Source organism: Chionomys nivalis, chromosome 24, assembly GCF_950005125.1.
Source record: "Chionomys nivalis chromosome 24, mChiNiv1.1, whole genome shotgun sequence".
NCBI classification, from domain to species: domain Eukaryota; kingdom Metazoa; phylum Chordata; class Mammalia; order Rodentia; family Cricetidae; genus Chionomys; species Chionomys nivalis.
Window position 1 is genome coordinate 8,889,995 of NC_080109.1, and position 7,413 is coordinate 8,897,407.

At 35.0% G+C, this 7,413-nt stretch overlaps 1 non-coding gene across 1 annotated transcript; it reads left to right on the forward strand.

Moving 5' to 3' along the window:
- Nucleotides 1-1,391: 1,391 nt before the first annotated feature.
- LOC130866144 (small nucleolar RNA SNORA28) lies at nt 1,392-1,516 on the forward strand. The gene has a single exon (XR_009056319.1). It is a non-coding gene; the product is annotated as a small nucleolar RNA SNORA28 (small nucleolar RNA).
- Nucleotides 1,517-7,413: the final 5,897 nt, after the last annotated feature.

The window sequence follows — 7,413 nt, forward strand, 5'->3', positions numbered from 1 at the left end:
AGAAAGGCCAGATCACCATGTCCCTTTCAGAAAGGGTTTCAAGATGTCAATAAAAATTTCTCCTGTCACCATAGGTACGATCCTGGGTGGTTGCTTCTTGAAAGCATTTTTCTTCACCTGGCCATAAATTATCCATATGAAACATAAGGCCCAAGGTGCCTTGTAGTAACTGTATAAAGCAATTTGCCCTAACATGAGGAGTTTTATGGAAAGGAAAACCATGTGCACATAGGTTCAAGGGAATTACAAATGGGATGCCCGAGGATGTACTTTTACTCTGTTTGATGATTACCTAGCAGTTCCACATGCTTTTCTTCCCTGTGTGCATGCATTTTGATGATACAATGTGGTTTTGCAAAGCATCATTGATACCCTGAGGAAGTGCAAGCAGCCTGCAGTCCTACTTAGTGAGCTATTATTTTCTTTTCAGAAAGGTGAATCAAATGAAACCTGAAGCCAGATTCAGTCTTCTGTTTCACTTCAAGGCTTCATAAGTTTAGCGTCTCATTAATGATTAACAGGTACAGAACCTCTCAGAACAGGCTGAGTAAACTTTCTTTCTATATTCTGATGTCATCTTGCTTTAGAATTTTTTCAGTGCACACATCTTTGTATTTCCTGTGCCAATAAAGCTATCTCTATGAATTAATAGTTGTATCATTTAACTGTAATCACATAAGCGGTTTTTATGTTTTAATTTTATCTATAATTTGTCATCTAGCTATCTGTTTATTTATTTTGGTAACAGTGGTGAAAGCTGTGGAGAAAGGATTGGTTTCATGCCAGGTTTATTATTTCAAGGGCAATAGCTGGCCCAGAGCACCTGGCTTGACAGGTGTCTGAAACTTTCTTTAGAGCCTCTAAGGAGCTTACATTATCCAGCAGCTGTGAAAGCTGATATAAACCATTGTGCAGTGAAAATCCAGCATCCTCACAGGCAGGCTGCATCTTCCCCCTGGTAGCTGGCATGAGCGCACTGATGCATCCCACTAAGCCACAAGGGAAAGATTGAGAGGTGCATTCACATCAAAATTGGTGCTTTCAGGGCAGTGTCTGATCATTACTTTAATTATTATAATGTGCAAGTGTAGAATCTGAAATCCCAAAGATCAACCAAAATGTCATTATTTTAATAGAAGAAAAGAAATGCTAGGAGACTCAGATTTATTCAATGGTACATGAATTGGTTCACTGAATAGTTATTTTTTTCAACTGGAGCCCTGTGGATCTGAAACCTTATAATGTTTTTCATCATTGCATTGTTTAAGTAACCAATTTGATATAAAAAAGATAGTACAAGGAATGCTAAATCTTATAATTGTCATCTCTAATGACATACAAGAGGAATGCTCTTTGATAAAAGTACACAATAAAAAATGAAATTTGTTTGCAAGCAACACTCTGTGGCAGATGAACAAACTGTCTGACACAATTTGAGCTTGCTAAAGCAAGAAAGTCTAACCTATTCCGGTGTTCTCTTCCTCGTGAGACAAGCCGTTATATAGGCTCAAACAATATAAATTAAAAAAAAAATAAAAAAATGAAATTTGTCAGAACTTAAACATTTTAAAAATCAGCTTAGAATTAATTCCAGTCTCGCTATATTATGCCTGTTATAGTCCAAAGCAGCTTCTTTTATTAACCAATGGTAGTAAAACATATTTACAATATACAGGGGGGAATACCAAATCACCTCTTTGTCTTGTTATTTGGATGTTTGTGTATAAGCATGGTTCTAATGATTTAACAAGTATTCTTAACCTCAGACTCATTTCCTAGCACCATGTTTTAAATAATCACAAGTAATCATAGAGAATACAATGTGATATGTTGCTACATGTGAATATAGGATAATGCTCAAATCAGAATAAACAGTCTTTCTATTGTTTAGGATATTTACCATTTCCTTGATAAGATCATCAAAAGCATCTCATTTTGGGCAATCAATTATTGTCAAGTAAATTACCCAAAGAGGAGCTGTCCCTGGAGTCCAAAATTTCATGACTATATCTGTTGTTCAGACTGTGGAAGTGTAATAAATTAGGTCTGATATTTTCTGAAGGAAAACGGAGGAGATGTGGAGAAGAGAGAAAGTGAACTGGTAACTGGAAACATTGAAGAGTGGAGAGGCTATGTTCAAGATATATTGTATGAGAGAAAAATAAAAAATGGAAAAAAAAGTTATGTTGGTTCTATTAGTTTCTATCCAATCAGGGTGCAAAGTAGTCCTTTGGAGCATGGTAAGTGTATTTGGTTTTGACCTTTGGAGGTAGAGAGAGTGAGTATACCTTTCATGTTATACTTGACGCTGTAATTTTTATTGGGACTGTGAAAAATTCAGTTGTATATAAAAGGGCAAAATCTGGGAATCAGGACCACACTTGGAGTGGACCAAACAATTTCTTTTAGGTAAAAATTGTTTATTGTAAGAGGCTTATCTCGTTACCATGTGTGGATACGACTTATCCAGCATGGTATACAGGCTTCCCACTATATATGTATGTAGTATTAATAGACATGTGTTGTACAATCTATTTCTCTCTTTACCTTTCTGCCTACCTTTATCAATGCAGTGAAGATTTTACCCTTTGAAGGGGCCTAAAGCTTCTAGCACTGGCATGGTGAGCTGGAGCATGCGATGCTGTAATCACAAACTGAGCAAACAGCTGGCAGTGTGGGGGATGTCCTTCCTTATTTCTGGCTGTAATTCCTATCCCGAGGCACTGCTAAAGCACCGGGTAATGGCTGCTGAATGTCCATTCATCCAATGGAACGCGTAATATGTGAATATGCCTGGGGACACAACCTGCGAAAATGACACAACCAGCTGAAATTGTTTGGAGTCATGCAATATGCATCGAGCCTGGCCAAGATAGGAAGTTGGTCATAAGCTCAGGCAGAGTATAATTGGCCCAGGATGGAGGAATTTATGAGACTAGGTCACGGTAAAAGATCTGGATAATATACCCAACTCAGTTAATGTTTATATTCAATCTAAGCTAGCATGCAACATCATGCAGTACTCCATTTGCTTATAAAATACAGAGATTCTGGAGATATACCAAGGTGAAGCTAAGGTAAAAATAACCTAGAAAGAAAAAAAAATGAAGCAATGGTGAGAGCAACAACGAACTTCAGGTGCCAAGAATTTATTTTTATCAACATGCATTTTAATGTAAGCACCAGGGTGCCTCATGACCCCCCAGTGGCAGAGAGCTGAGATGTCTGTGTTAGCTGACAAAATATGAGAACCTCCAGACACTTTAATTAAAGTCAAAAGCAAAACTTACTGCCAGAAATTTATGAAAATTGGGGAGTCAAAGTCTCTTATTTTTCTTTTTATAGGGCTCTCTCTTTTAAATCCGTTGAGCAAGAACAGAAAGTATTAGCAAAAAGTGTCTAATTTCCATGAATTCATGGTCTATGAAGATGAATAAATTTTCACAGTACATGATGAATTCCTAACAAGTACATACTCCTAATAGGTAGTGAATGAATTAGGTTAAACTATTATGTCTGTGAGGAAAGTGTCCAGAAAACACCATATCATTTGTTAACAAACTGCAGTGTCAAGCTCTATCAAGCTAGAGTCTGGTATTTTTTTACCTTTTATATAGCACATCTCCTAATTTCCGAAGTTAGACTGTTTTACAGAAGAGATAGATAAAATGTTAATATATCCAGAGGATTGGTCAAAGTTCTAAAGGGTCATAGATCGTAGCTGCTTGCATGCTACTAATGGAGACTCATCTTTCTCACATTAGATGACATATTAAAATTTGGCAGAAAAGAAAATATGTAACTTCTACATTGGAAAGAAGCCTAGAAGGACTGTGATCATTCTAATACTTTGTACATGTTTCCCTTGATATAATTCCCATGACATATTACAGCTGTTTGTTTATACAACTGGCTTTTTTTGGTCTATGATCAAAGGAATGTCTATTTCATATTATTTTTATGTTTTAGTAGCTCAACTCATAGAAGCATAGACTACCATGGATTAATAATGTATTATTAATAATATATAATGAAACATGATGAGAGAAGATTTGGCCTATTAGTCTCCTGCGAGAAAAGGAAGTTTTTCCTTCATGCCCTAAATCATGGGATGAGGAGCAGGGAGTGCCTTAGCTCAGAGCTGGTGCTAGACAGCTTACCTTGCTCAATAAGCTAGAACACCTGCAGAGTTAGATGATTGATGTTTTTTCCAAAGATGATGCTAAATTTGGAATGAAACTGAGCCTGGTTCTACTTGCTCCCCTTGTCATCCAGGACAGGTGTATTGTAACCACCATCACAGACACTGGCTCCTTTGTTGAATACATTGCCCTGAGAGTATATACCCTGTTATATGGTCTCACTCTTCTCAAAGGAGAAAAATCCCTCAGGTAAAAGGACTAATTAGATACACAGTCAAAATACCACTTCCTTCACATTTGCTTAAGGACAATATCATTTCAGTTTCAAAGAGGAGTACATTTTGTTCTGAAATAAAATTGGTACCTATGAAATCATGTAAGATGCAATTTAAGGAAAATCAGCTCAGTATTATAACAGGATTTTCTTATCATACTCTCTCCAGATGCTACAGCTGTCACTTAGGCCATGCCAATGTCTGGTGTCGTGCCAGTTAGATGCAAGTTGGTTCCACTTGTCACCATTTCAATTTCTCAGATGGCCTCAATTTTAAAGGGCATATTAGCATTATCATAGCAATCTTAAAGATGTGCTTTGGCTTGACTTTAAGCTCATTTTGTTTCTAAGTCACAAAGTATAATGAAATACCACTGAGATAAAAAGAATTTTATTGTCTGCATATGACATCAAATGCTATATCTCTGCCCAAAGTAATTGAAAGTTCAAAAGAAGGTTGTTCTATGACACACACTGTAGTGTGGCATAAAAAGACTGAGAGGTGCTTTTTTAACACAGTGGACTGAATGACGAAGGGGTTCTTTCTTTTGCTCATTTTCAAAGACACCTGCCTACTTTGTGTACAGAAATAGCATAAATGAAAATCTTTGAAAGAATGCAGATCTGTATGACAAAATAGAAATATTTGAAAACAAAATGTTATTTTAAATCCAATTATTCACCAATAAAATTCCTTTGTCTGTTCTTAATGATCCCAGTAGGATCAAGCTTTCTTAAAATATAAGCGTTTCCCTCAACATCCTTAGATGACTTCTTATATGTTATACTATTTCTCAATATCACACGGTTAGGTTTTATAATAAGATGTTTGTGTTTATAGGGTCATCTCCAAAGACTTAGAAGAACACTGTATGACTCCTTGAGTCATCTCTAAAAAATCTGTGCATATTTAAGACAAAGACTAGAAATATTTTAGGGGGATGCAATTCAAGATAGCATCTCTCTCTCTCTCTCTCTCTCTCTCTCTCTCTCTCTCTCTCTCTCTCTCTCTCTCTCGACCTGTAGGTGTCCAAATAGTGATATCTTGTTTCAACATCTTAAGTATTGTGATTGCAGATATATTCCATTTCACCTGGCTACCAACTGTTTTAATCTTTTGCATGTATCACTTTAATCATCTCTCTATGATTCTAGAAACTCAAAGTTTTACTTTTCTTTCAGAAAAGAGAATAGTGATTCTTAATTCACAGCATTGTAATTTTAAACTGTTGATGGCATTATTTTTAATGATATGGAGGGATTTGATTGTATCTAATATTTTTAATGTCTGTTCTTTTTCATCTTTCTATTATTCAGAAAATTTAATTTGGAGGTAAATTGTAGTTATTTTTGATTATTCATCATATTTAAACTAACACACCAATACATACATTCCATCTATCTTTAAATTATAATTTAGGACCCTTCTTGAGTCCTATGTAGACAAGTTTTTGTCATCAAGAAGTAGTTTTACTGAAGAATCAAGAGTTATAGTTGGCCTATCGCCATGGTTGCCTACAAGCTGCTCCAAAATGATAATGGACTCAACAGCTCAAGCTGTAAACAAGCTACCAATCGAATAATTTCTCTTGTAAGAATTGTCATGGTGTCTCTTCATAACAATAGAATAGTGACTAAGACACTAAGATTGTTTTGTCCACTTATTCAGAATCCTTTGCTTGGGAAATAGTCCCGTTCTCAATTTAGATAGAACTTCCACATGAATGAACCTAATTTAAAAAGAGGCTCATCTTCCGGGTTATCCTCGAGTCTTTCAAATTAACCACTAACACTTAGCATAAATATATTGTATTCAACAAAACTCAGGAACGATGGTGTGTGTGTGTGTTGTGCCTCTGTGTGTCATACCTGTGTACTTTCTGAGCTAAAAAATTCTTGTGGTTCCTATAGATAGCATATATTTTCAACATTTTGCAAATGGATAATACGAAGGGCTTTGAAGATTATGTAATTTTTATGAAGTTATATGTTTTAGAAGTAGTTAAGTTTGGTATAGTTAAAAAATGCTCCCAAAATTCTATATGATGATGATTTTAAACATAATACACTCATGATGTTATGGCTAGCAGAGCCCTAGAAATGTCAGGCTCACCAAATATGATTTTGTGTACAGGAAGTGAGTGTTTCTTTGATTCAAATTACTGCCGTGGTGGTTCTAAAAATATTTTCTAGAATGAATACAGATATTCCATAATAGTGTTTAAAAACCTTCTACATGATTCCAATGACCCAGAAAGATATTTTAAGAACACACATTCTAGCCTCTATGAGCATAAAATATTCTTAGCTATTTTACATACAACATAAAGACTAAGGTGAATATATCACTATTTTAATTCCTCACTGGATAGCTAGAATTACCCACTAGAAATATCTTTCAATGTAAACACTGAAATAAAATTGTTTTCTTCAAATAACCATCCTTCCCAATGTAATTTTATTATATATATATATATATATATATATATATATATATATATATAGAGAGAGAGAGAGAGAGAGAGAGAGAGAAAGCTTCTTGTTTTGAATGTAAAGAAATAATGAGAATCTACATTTCTTTCAATGATATCTCCTGAAATGCTTTACCAGACCTAAAGTTTTTCTTGGCTTAGCTGACTGAATATAGTACCTGTTCGCACTACTCAAGTTCTCGTGAATACACATGTTTGTATACACCTTAGTTCTATGATTTAGAAAGGAAAGGAATTATATTGAATTTATGCAATCTTTCTTCTTAAAGGCAGTTATTCTTATTTCAGTTGTTTAATCACTTTAATTGATAATAGAATTTGTATTTGCAAGAGATTTTCCAGTACATGTTAAAATTGTATATAATCACTTATTTTCTCACTCGTATATTGAATTTCATCTCTGCAAACATACATACTGAAGTCCTGAAGCCCTGATGCTCAGTATGTAACCATTCTTGAAGGCTTGGTTTTTAAGAGTTGATAAGTGAAATCATTACTAGTGTGA